The sequence below is a fragment of the Lagenorhynchus albirostris genome, chromosome 9 (genome assembly GCF_949774975.1).
Source record: "Lagenorhynchus albirostris chromosome 9, mLagAlb1.1, whole genome shotgun sequence".
NCBI classification, from domain to species: Eukaryota; Metazoa; Chordata; class Mammalia; order Artiodactyla; family Delphinidae; genus Lagenorhynchus; species Lagenorhynchus albirostris.
In genome coordinates, this window is record NC_083103.1 from 97046004 (window position 1) to 97057397 (window position 11394).

Sequence of the window (11394 nt, forward strand, 5' to 3'; positions counted from 1 at the left end):
GAAGAAATCAAAGAGGAAATTAAAAAATACCTAGAAACAAATGACAATGAAAACATGATGATCGGAAACCTATGGAGACAGCAAAAGCAGATCTAAGAGGGAATTTATAGCAATAAAACCCTACCTTAAGAAACAAGAAAAATCTCAAACGGTCTAACTTTATATCTAAAGCAATTAGAGAAAGAAGAAGAACAACAACAACAACAAAACAAAGCAGAAGGAAAGAAATCATAAAGATCAGATCAGAAATAAATGAAAAAGAAATGAAGGAAACAACAGCAAAGATCCATAAAACTAAAAGGTGGTTCTTTGAGAAGATAAACACAATTGATAAACCATTAGCCAGACTCATCAAGAAAAAAAGGGAGAAGACTCAAATCAACAGAATTAGAAATGGAAAAGAAGTAACAACTGACACTGCAAAAATACAAAGGTTCATGAGAGATAACTACAAGCAACTATATGCCAATAAAATGGACAACCAGGAACAAATGGACAAATTCTTAGAAAAGCACAACCTTCCAAGGCTGAACCAGGAAAAAATAGAAAAATGAACAGACCAATCACAAGCATTGAAATTGAAACTGTGATTAAAAATCTTCCAATAAACAAAAGCCCAGGACCAGATGGATTCACAGGCAAATTCTATCAAACATTTAGAGAAGAGCTAACACCTATCCTTCTCAAACTCTTCCAAAATGTAGCAGAGGGAGGAGCATTCCCAAACTCATTCTACAAGGCCACCATCACCCTGATACCAAAACCAGACAAAGAGGTCACAAAAAAAGAAAACTACAGGCCAATATCACTGATGAACATAGATGCAAAAATCCTCAACAAAATACTTGCAAACAGAATCCAATAGCACATTAAGAGGATTGTACACCATGATCAAGTGGGGTTTATCCCAGGAATGCAAGGATTCTTCAATATATGCATATCTATCAATGTGCTACACCATTTTAACAAATTGAAGGATAAAAACTGATGATAATCTCAATAGATGCAGAAGAAGCTTTTGACAAAATTCAACACCCATTTATGATAAAAAAAAAAAAAAACTCTCCAGAAAGTAGGCATAGAGGAAACCTACCTCAACGTAATAAAAGCCATATAAGACAAACCGACAGCAAACATCATTCTCCATGGTGAAAAACTGAAAGCATTTCCTCTAAGATCAGGTACAAGACAAGGTTGCCCACTCTCACCACTGGAAGTTTTAGCCACAGCAATCAGAGAAGAAAAAGAAATAAAAGGAATCCAAATAAGAAAAGAAGTAAAACTGTCACTGTTTGCAGATGACATGATACTAGACATAGAGAATTCTAAAGATGCTACCAGAAAACTACTTGAGCTACTCAATGCATGTGGAAAAGTAGCAGTATACAAAATTTATGCACAGAAATCTCTTGCTTTCCTATACACTAATGATGAAAAATCTCAAAGAGAAATTAAGGAAACGCTCCCATGTACCATTGCAACAAAAAGAATAAAATATCTAGGAATAAACCTACTTAAGGAGACAAAAGACCTATATGCAGAAAACTATAAGACATTGATGAAAGAAATTAAAGATGATACAAACAGATGGAGAGATATACTATGTTCTTGGATTGGAAGAATCAACATTGTGAAAATGACTATACTGCCCAAAGCAATCTACAGATTCAGTGCAATCCCTATCAAACTACCAATGGCATTTTTCACAGAACTAGAACAAAAAATTTCACAATTTGTATGGAAACACAGAAGACCCTGAATAGCCAAAGCAATCTTGAGAACGAAAAACAGAGCTGGAGGAATCAAGTTCCCTGACTTCAGACTATACTACAAAGCTACAGTAATCAAGACAATATGGTACTGGCACTAAAACAGAAAGATAGATTAATGGAACAGGATAGAAAACCCAGAGATAAACCCATGCACATATGGTCACCTTATCTTTGATAAAGTAGGCAAGAATATACAATGGAGACAAGACAGCCCCTTCAATAAGTGGTGCTGGGAAAACTGGAGAGCTACATGTAAAAGAATGAATTAGAATACTCCCTAACACCATACACAGAAATAAACTCAAAATGGATTAAAGACCTAAATGTAAGGCCAGACATTATAAAACTCTTAGAGGAAAACATAGGCAGAACAGTCTATGACATAAATCACAGCAAGATCCTTTTTGACCCACCTCCTAGAGAAATGGAAATGAAAACAAAAATAAATGGGACCTAATGAAACTTAAAAGATTTTGCACAACAAAGGAAACCATAAACAAGACGAAAAGATAACCCTCAGATTGGGAGAAAATATTTGCAAATGAAGAAACTGACAAAGGATTAATCTCCAAAATTTATAAGCAGCTCGTGCAGCTCAATATCAGAAAAACAAACAACCCAGTCCAAAAATGGGTCAAAGTCCTAAATAGACATTTCTTCAAAGAAAATATACAGATTGCCAACAAACACGTGAAAGGATGCTCAACATCACTAATCATTAGAGAAATGCAAATCATAACCACAATGAGATATCACCTCACACTGGTCAGAATGGCCATCATCAAAAAATCTACAAGCAATAAATGCTGGAGAGGGTGTGGAGAAAATGTAACCCTCCTGGACTGTTGGTGGGAATGTAAATTGGTACAGTCACTATGGAGAATGGTATGGAGGTTCCATAAAAAACTAAGAAAAGAACTACCATATGACCCAGCAATACCACTACTGGTCATATACCCAGAGAAAACCATAATTCAAAAAGAGACATGTACCACAATGTTCATTGCAGCTCTATTTACAATAGCCAGGACATGGAAGCAACCTAAGTGTTCATCAACAGATAAATGGATAAAGAAGATGTGGCACATATATACAATGAAATATTAGCCATAAAAAGAAAGGAAACTGAGTTATTTGTAGTAAGGTGGATGGACCTAGACCCTGTCTTACAGAGTGAAGTAAGTCCGAAAGAGAAAAACAAATACCATGTGCTAACACATATATATGGAATCTAAAAAAAAAATGGTCCTGATGAACCTGAGGGCAGGACAAGAATAAAGACACAGATGTAGAGAATGGACTTGAGGACAGGGGGAGTGAGAAGGGTAAGCTGGGACGAAGTGAGAGAGTAGCATTGACATATATACACTACCAAATGTAAAATAGATACGTAGTGGGAAGCAGCCACATAGCACAGGGAGATCAGCTCGTTGCTTTATGACGACCTAGAGGGGTGGGATAGGGAGGGTGGGAGGGAGGCTCAAGAGGAAGGGGATATGGGGATATATGTATACATATAGCTGATTCACTTTGTTATACAGCAGAAACTAACATTGTGAAGCAATTATACTCCACTAAATATGTTTTTTAAAAACCCAAGGACTTTTTAAAATATTTATTTATTTATTTAATTTTTGGCTGCGTTGGGTCTTTGTTGCCGCGCGCGAGCTTTCTCTAGTTGCGGCGATTTGGGGCTACTCTTCGTTGTGGTGCGCAGACTTCTCATCATGGTGGCTTCTCTTGTTTCAGAGCATGGGTTCTAGGCGCATGGGCTTCAGTAGTTGTGGCATGTGGGCTCAGGAGTTGTGGCACATTGGCTTAGTTGCTCCGTGGCATGTGGGATCTTCCCAGACCAGGGCTCTAACCCATGTCCCCTGCATTGGCAGGCAGATTCTTAACCACTGTGCAACCAGGGAAGCCCCCCAAAGACTTTTATTGAGTCGTCATCTTTGCTGTCTCTGTCCATGCCTCCCTGTCTCTGAATGCTATGAATTCCCAACTCATTGCCCTGTATCATGTTTTTTTTTTTTCCTCCCATCTTCAAGAAGGCAAGGTTAGATTGGCAGAGAATTATGACTTCTGTTTTTGATATATGGAGTTTGCAGTGCAGGCAGAATCTCAATAGAGATGATGTCTGAGAGGAGGATGGAAACCGAGAGACAAATCAGAACAAAGAGATTTGGCATTAACCCATTAAGAAGGAAAGTTCGAGGCCATGAGGTTGCCGGGATGAGCATGAAAAAGGATATCCAAGGAAACCAGTTTAAGGGGAAAAGAGCTTCCTTGCTTTGTTCTAACTTCTTCAAACTCAAAACCCTTGACGGGCAGTCCTATCAGCACTTACTGCTTTCAATTATCTATCATTGTTATATGTATCCTACTTATTCTAGACCCCACTCAGATTCTTACAAAGTAGAGATCACGTGTGAATCAGCCTTTTATTAAACCATGTGTTCTTACAGATTGCCCAAGACATGGTTGAGGTTTGATACATACTTTGCTGAATGAATTAATAAAATGGTTGAAATGTCATTGTCTTCAGTAATTAATGAACCCCTACTAGGTACCATACTATGCACTAGGTACAAATATTTAATCTGCAGAGTCTTAAATACTGTCTTTTTAGCCAACAACACATTTCTCATTTATTCATTAGCTGACATTTGCTGAGTGCCTTGAGGGAGTCAAAAGGGGAAGTAAAGAGGAATCAGAGATGGTCCCCACATCAAGGATAGAGCAGCTCCTTTTTTTCTCACTCAGAGTTGTACCTTCCACTGGAAACAAGACAGACCAGTTCCCTGGGTTCTGACCATACGTGAATCAAAGGGTTAAGGAAATGTTTTCTCTCTTCCTCCTCCTGTTTCTCAGCAATTAAGTCCTGCAGGTCAGGTAGGGTCAAGGAGGGAAGACCCCATGTTGGGGACAGTCTGGTTGCAGGCACTGGAGTTCCAGAAGGTTGAGGAGTGCTTTGTGGTTCCTGCATGGTTCAGCATATGCATTACACTTCAAAATAAAGTTTCAGAAGATATTTGATTGATGCCTTTTTAATAAAAATAGTGAATGAAGAACTCATGGGGTGTTGTTTTAGAGAAGGTGGTCGAGGAAGCCCTCTCTGAGGAGATGACATTTGAGCAGAGACCTGGATGTAGAGAGAGAGCGAGCAAAGCCATGTGGTGTCTGGAGAAGAGCCTTCAGGGCAGGTCTTTAGTGTGACCTGAGGCTGGTAAGAACTGGCAAGTTTATAGAACTGGGAAGAAGTTTAAAAGGGCAGAGGTAAGGAAGTGAGGAGGCCAGAAGAGGGACAAGGTGTATCCAGGTTGTCTGTAATACAGAGGAGTGAGGACCAGGGCCTGTGAGTGAAAGGAGGACGAATTTGAGGTATAATGTTTGATGACAGCACTGCAGTGTTGGATCAGTCTCAGAAGTAGAGAAATCTTCACACCTCTGTCTTATCGGTAGTCAAACACCTTGGTCTTGGCTTGGGTCACTGAATAACCATGGTCAGCTAACTCACCAGTCCAGGTCTTCGTTCCTCACTTGCCAAAGGAAGGGTCAAACCTTCAATCTCTTCCTTTTCTCATGAAATGGTCTTACATAATAGACATTAAATATATGAATGAATGTTGATAACTGTGAAAAACACAGATATGAAAGTTACAGTTGCTTTTAAAGGCTGGACTAAATGTAGATATAATTTGGGGAGAATTTTCTTTGTCATAGACTCTGCAGTTATGTTCTTTCCAGTAGGTTTTTTCTCCCCTATTTTGTTCTGTTGTTTTTTCTGGCTGAGGCTGAGCAGTTTCTGGGATCTGACTGTAGGTGGAGCAGTTATACTTCTCCCCACATTATAGCAGGAAAAGTAGGCAGGAGCACCCACCCTTCGTGTCTAGACAGAGGACGTGCATGGAATCATAAAATCTTTGGACAAGAGGGCTCTTGAAAGGTCATCTACTCCCTCTCACGTCTTTAGAAACTCTTGCTGCTCAACCAGCCAGGTGATGATGCACTCTCCCTGCTATGTTCCATTTAACTGCATTTAAAGCTCCACTGTTCCATTCCCAGCCATGTATTTTAGGATCAACAGCAAAATACACCAAAAAACAACCTCCAATTAAAATCCAGCGTGTGCCTGTGCACACGTCCCTTCCCAGTGGGACTACGTACCCTTCTTGGTGCTGCTGGAGATCAGGGTGGCTTTCTCCATTCTGATGGTTTACTAAATGTCATCTCTGGATTCTCATGAAACATTTTGTTTATCTTAGATTGAGATTTCCCAGTATTTTGGGTCCTGCTATAGAAAGGGAAAAACTCAGGCTAATATATTTACAAAATGGTAAAATCTGAAAATCAGTAGGGCAAGATCTGGACAGAAGCAACATCCCCACAGGGCCCCAGGAAGACCCCATCCCATCACTTGTCACTCACCCAGAAGCAGGTATATGAAAAGATTTTTTTTTCAACTCTGTGAAACTACTGTGGTCCTAGAAGTGTTTCTATGAAGTTAATGTCTGCATATCTAATCCTGTTTCTCCATTAGAAATCACAGGGTTTCCCCCTCTTTTGAAAAAATCTAGGTCTAAGAGTTAATACAGCCACATTTAAGGGTATCTTAAATATTTTTTAAATATTTAAGGGACAATGTTTTCATGATCAGCTATTAATCATAATACTCCAAGTAGGTTACAGAGAATATGTGCGAACCACCCAGCAAGACTAAAGGGAAAGAAAGCCAGGAGTTATTTAAATCACATGTTAGACACCTTCTCAATTAAGCTCTCACCAAGTCTTCCACAGCAGGAGAGTAGCACAGCTGCCTTTGGTGTTCCCACCTTTTCCTCCCCAGTTTTATACAAGTGCTTAGTTGTTTTGCATGAACAGATTGGTTTAGGAGCACAGTTGATTTGCAGATGGGAGAACACAAGGCCCATCTTCCTGAAGGGATGTGAAAATTCTCAAATATGTTCAGATAATGCTATTATCATTTAGGTAAATTTGTTCATTCAACTAGAACATAGTTGTGAGCACCTAATGTATATTGGGCATTGGGCTAGGAGGTGGGATATAGCAGTGAACAATTAAACATGAACGTCATAAAGATATAGTGAATATTTTTACAGGAAAGGACAGAAGTCAGCAGGACCTAACCTAGCCTGGAGGTGAGGACAGCTTTCCCAAAAGGATGCCGCACTTAACCAGAGACCTGAAGGTGACAGGTGGGTGGGCCATCGGAGGAGGGCTCCACGTAGAAAGAACCGGATGGAGGAAGGTTGAGAGTTGAAAGAGCATGGACCATTAGAAACTGTGAATGTGGTCTAGCACAGCCAGAATGTAGAATTCCAGGAGGACACTGGAAAGAGACTGAGGCTGGAGTATAAGGTAAGACCAAATCCTGAGGTCTTTTCTGACCAGCAAAGAATTTTGATTTTATCCTAAAAGCAATGGAACACATTGATGAGTGTGTTCAGTGAAGTGATAGGTTAAGATCTGTGTATGACAAATATGCTGCCTGCTGTGTGAATGAAAGGATGACAGAGGGATATAGATTTGAAAACAGCATATAGATGTTAATAAAAGCCATGAGAGAGATGGCCCAGAGAGTGGGTGCTGAGTGAGAAAAGGGCCAAGGACGGGATCCTAAAGGATATTTGAAGGACAAGCAGAAGAAGAAGCAGAAGCAGAAGCAAGAATGGGAGTGGGAGCAGGGGGCGGAGGAGGAGAAAGAGGAGAAAGAGGAGGAGGAGGAGGAGAAGGAGGGGGAGGGGAGGAGGAGAAGGAGGGGGAGGAGAAAGAGGGGGAGGGGAGGAGGGGGAGGGGAGCAACCAATAAAGGAACTTGGAAGGAGCCAGAGACCTGAGGTTATCCAGGAGAATGTTGCTTTGTAGGAGCCAAGGTAAGAGACTGCTTCACAAAGGAGAGAACATTCTGACTTACTTCACTCTGTATGACATTCTCTAGATCCATCCACCTCACTACAAATAACTCAATTTCGTTTCTTTTTATGGCTGAGCAATATTCCATTGTATATATGTGCCACATCTTCTTTATCCATTCATCTGTCGATGGACGCTTAGGTTGCTTCCATGTCCTGGCTATTGTAAATAGAGCTGCAATGAACATTGTGGTACATGACTCTTTTTGAATTATAGTTTTCTCAGGGCATGTGCCCAGTAGTGGGATTGCTGGGTCGTATGGTAGCTCTATTTTTAGTTTTTTAAGGAACCTCCATACAGTTCTCCATAGTGGCTGTATCAATTTACATTTCCACCAACAGTGCAAGAGGGTTCCCTTTTCTCCACACCCTCTCCAGCATTTACTGTTTGTAGATTTTTTGATGATGGCCATTCTGACTGGTGTGAGATGATATCTCATTGTAGTTGTGATTTGCATTTCTCTAATGATTAATGATGTTGAGCATTCTTTCATGTGTTTGTTGGCAATCTGTATATCTTCTTTGGAGAAATGTCTAATACCGTATGCTAACACACACATATATATGGAATCTAAAAAAAAAAAAAAAAAAAAAAGAAAATCATCAGAAGAACCTAGGGGCAAGGTGGGAATAAAGACGCAGACCTACTAGAGAATGGACTTGAGGATACGGGGAGGGGGAAGGGTAAGCTGGGACAAAGTAAGAGAGTGGCATGGACATATATACGCTACCAAACATAAAATAAATAGCTAGTGGGAAGCAGCCGCATAGCACAGGGAGATCAGCTCGGTGCTTTGTGACCACCTAGAAGGGTGGGATAGGGAGGGTGGGAGGGAGACGCAAGAGGGAGGAGATATGGGGACATATGTATATGTATAACTGATTCACTTTGTTATAAAGCAGAAACTGACACACCATTGTAAAGCAATTATACTGTAATAAAGATGTTAAAAAAAGACGAAAAAACAAAACTCAAATAAAAAACGGAGGGAACAGTCGGTGGTGACAATGCTGCCCGGCAGACAAGCGAAGTAAGGTCCGAGGAGCATCTAGAACAGGGAGGTCGTAGGTAAGCTCGTTGCGCCAGTCGCTGGAGGATGGTGGGGGTGGGAGCTCGACTACAGTGGGTACAAAACGAAAGGTTGGTGAGGACATGCACTTTACGAAGTAAAGCTCCAAATCTGGGGATAAAATAGAACCAGTAGTGGATGGTGGGGGATTGGGTCAGGTGGGGGGTGTTTTATAAATATGAGTAATTTGGAGGATATTTAAGTACCAAAGGAAGCTACAGAGTGACCAGATGGAGGTTACTGAGAAGGCTAGAGAGGCTGAGATTCAGGGGACGAGTAAGGCAGTAGCTGAGGATGGGAGGAGGAAGGATCCTCTGCTGTCACAGGAGGGAAGGGGAACAGAATGGACATGGACCCTGGGACGTTTGTGGGTTTCGTGGCAAGAATTTGAGTGTTCAGGCCTGATGACTCATCTGCTCTGTGAGGGAAAAAAGGAATGAGTACCTTTTCTGACATACCCGTTGTGAAAGTTTAAAATCCTAGCTGAAGAGGACATTTTTAAAAAGTATTCTTGATGTTGAGAGAGAGAGAGAGTTCTTCAAAAACAAACTTAGTATTATTTATTTAGTATTGTATTTTTAAAAAGAAATTTAGACACACGTAATTCACAGTCAAGACAGAATTTGAAACTAACAAACATTGTGAAATTCTGCTTATAACAGTTGATGGTGGGTGCTCTAAAAATATGAAGTCCAACTAAAATTGTATATCTTACTCTAATAAACATTTTATGATCAAACCTAATGGTTAGATGAATTCAAGCAATTCACCTTACATGTCTGTATTTAATGTGTTCTTTTTGATCAGTTGAACAAATACATAATCACTAGGATTGCAGTAGGATTGCATTAAAATCAGATAGCTTGATAAATTTTATAGAACTGGATGATAATTAACACAAGAACCTGAACTTAATTAGATACACGTATAAAATGCTGGCGATAAGCAAGTGCCTCCTTTATAAATTTTTTTAATATTTTATTTTATTTATTTTTATTTATTTAATTTTTGGGTGTGTTGGGTCTTCGTTGCTGTGCCTGAGCTTTTCTCTTGTTGCGGCGAGCAGGGGCTACTCTTTGTTGCAGTGCGCGGGCTTCTCATTGCAGTGGCTTCTCTTGTTGAGGCGCACAGGCTCTAGGCGCACAGGCTTCAGTAGTTGTGGCTCACGGGCTCAGGAGTTGTGGTGCACGGGCTTAGTTACCTTGTGGCATGTGGGATCTTCCTAGACCAGGGCTTGAACCCATTGTCCCCTGCATTGGCAGGAGGATTCTTAACCACTGCACCACCGGGGAAGCCCCCGTGCCTCCTTAAATAGCCACTAAAATGCACTTTAAATGCATACTAAATAGCACAGCATGGTCCAAGAAGAATAAACACAAACAGAGTCAATGAAGTTTGAAGAAATTAGAATAAATGAATCATACTTTTATCCACAGGGAGCCCACCCTGGGGGAGGGGGGAGAGGTTGTAGGGAGGCCTCAAAATTTTTTTGTTTCCTTGTCTTATCATTACGCAGAATCCACTGTTCCAAACCTTTAAAGAGTTAATCCTCCTAAATGAAGCCGAGATCTTCTTTGTGGTATCATTTTTGAGAGGAGGAAGGCTTTGTCCTCTAGAAAGGACCTATAGAGCATTAGGAGGTCTCCTGAACAGCAGGAACAAATGTTCCTTTTGTTAGAACTCAACCTATAATTTTCTCTATTTTTTTTAAATTTATTAATTAATTTATTTATTTTTGGCTGCATTAGGTCTTCATTGCTGTGCATGGGCTTTCTCTAGTTGTGGAGAGCGGGGGCTACTCTTCATTGCGGGGCGCGGGCTTCTCACTGCGGTGGCTTCTCTTGTTGCAGAGTACAGGCTCTAGGCGCACGGGCTTCAGTAGTTGTGGCATGTGGGCTCAGTAGTTGTGGCTCGCGGGCTCTAGAGCACAGGCTCAGTAGTTGTGATGCATGGGCTTAGCTGCTCCACAGCATGTGGGATCTTCCCGGACCAGGGCTCGAACCCATGTCCCCTGTATTGGCAGGCAGATTCTTAACCATTGCGCCACCAGGGAAGTAAATTATAATGAGTTCAGATTTGGTGCAGCCATACTGGAAGCCGTACTCTCATGGGTCCTACTCCAGCGAAAGTGCCAGGAACTATTGATGTCAGCCCCATGTCCATTTGTCACACTGTTTATTCACAACAGCAGAGAGGAAACAAAGATAAACTTATTTCCTGAAAGCCACCACCCCGGTTCCTCAAGAATCTCAAAGCAACTTGTAGGTGCCTCAAATCCCTAGGCCAATAGTGACTATGCTAAGACATGCGATATCTTGGCCATCCTTCTCATCCTTCCTGGCTCTATTTCAAGCCGGAACCCAAAGGCCATACAGCTAATGGTGTTGAAGGAGCCAGGAGTGACCACCCGGGAAGCCCTGCTCATATGCTTCCTTCCTCCATCCCTCTCTCTCTAGTTAAAATCTACTGAACTACATGCATCTTCTTGAAAGGCTTTCCAATCAGCTCTGCCTACCCCCGTCATCTTATTCTTCTCTCCTCCATATATTTAATCACTTGGAAATGTCAGACTTGCCTTTGCTTGTTGCATTTAGAGATTTTTTGTATGTGTTGTGATGATGTG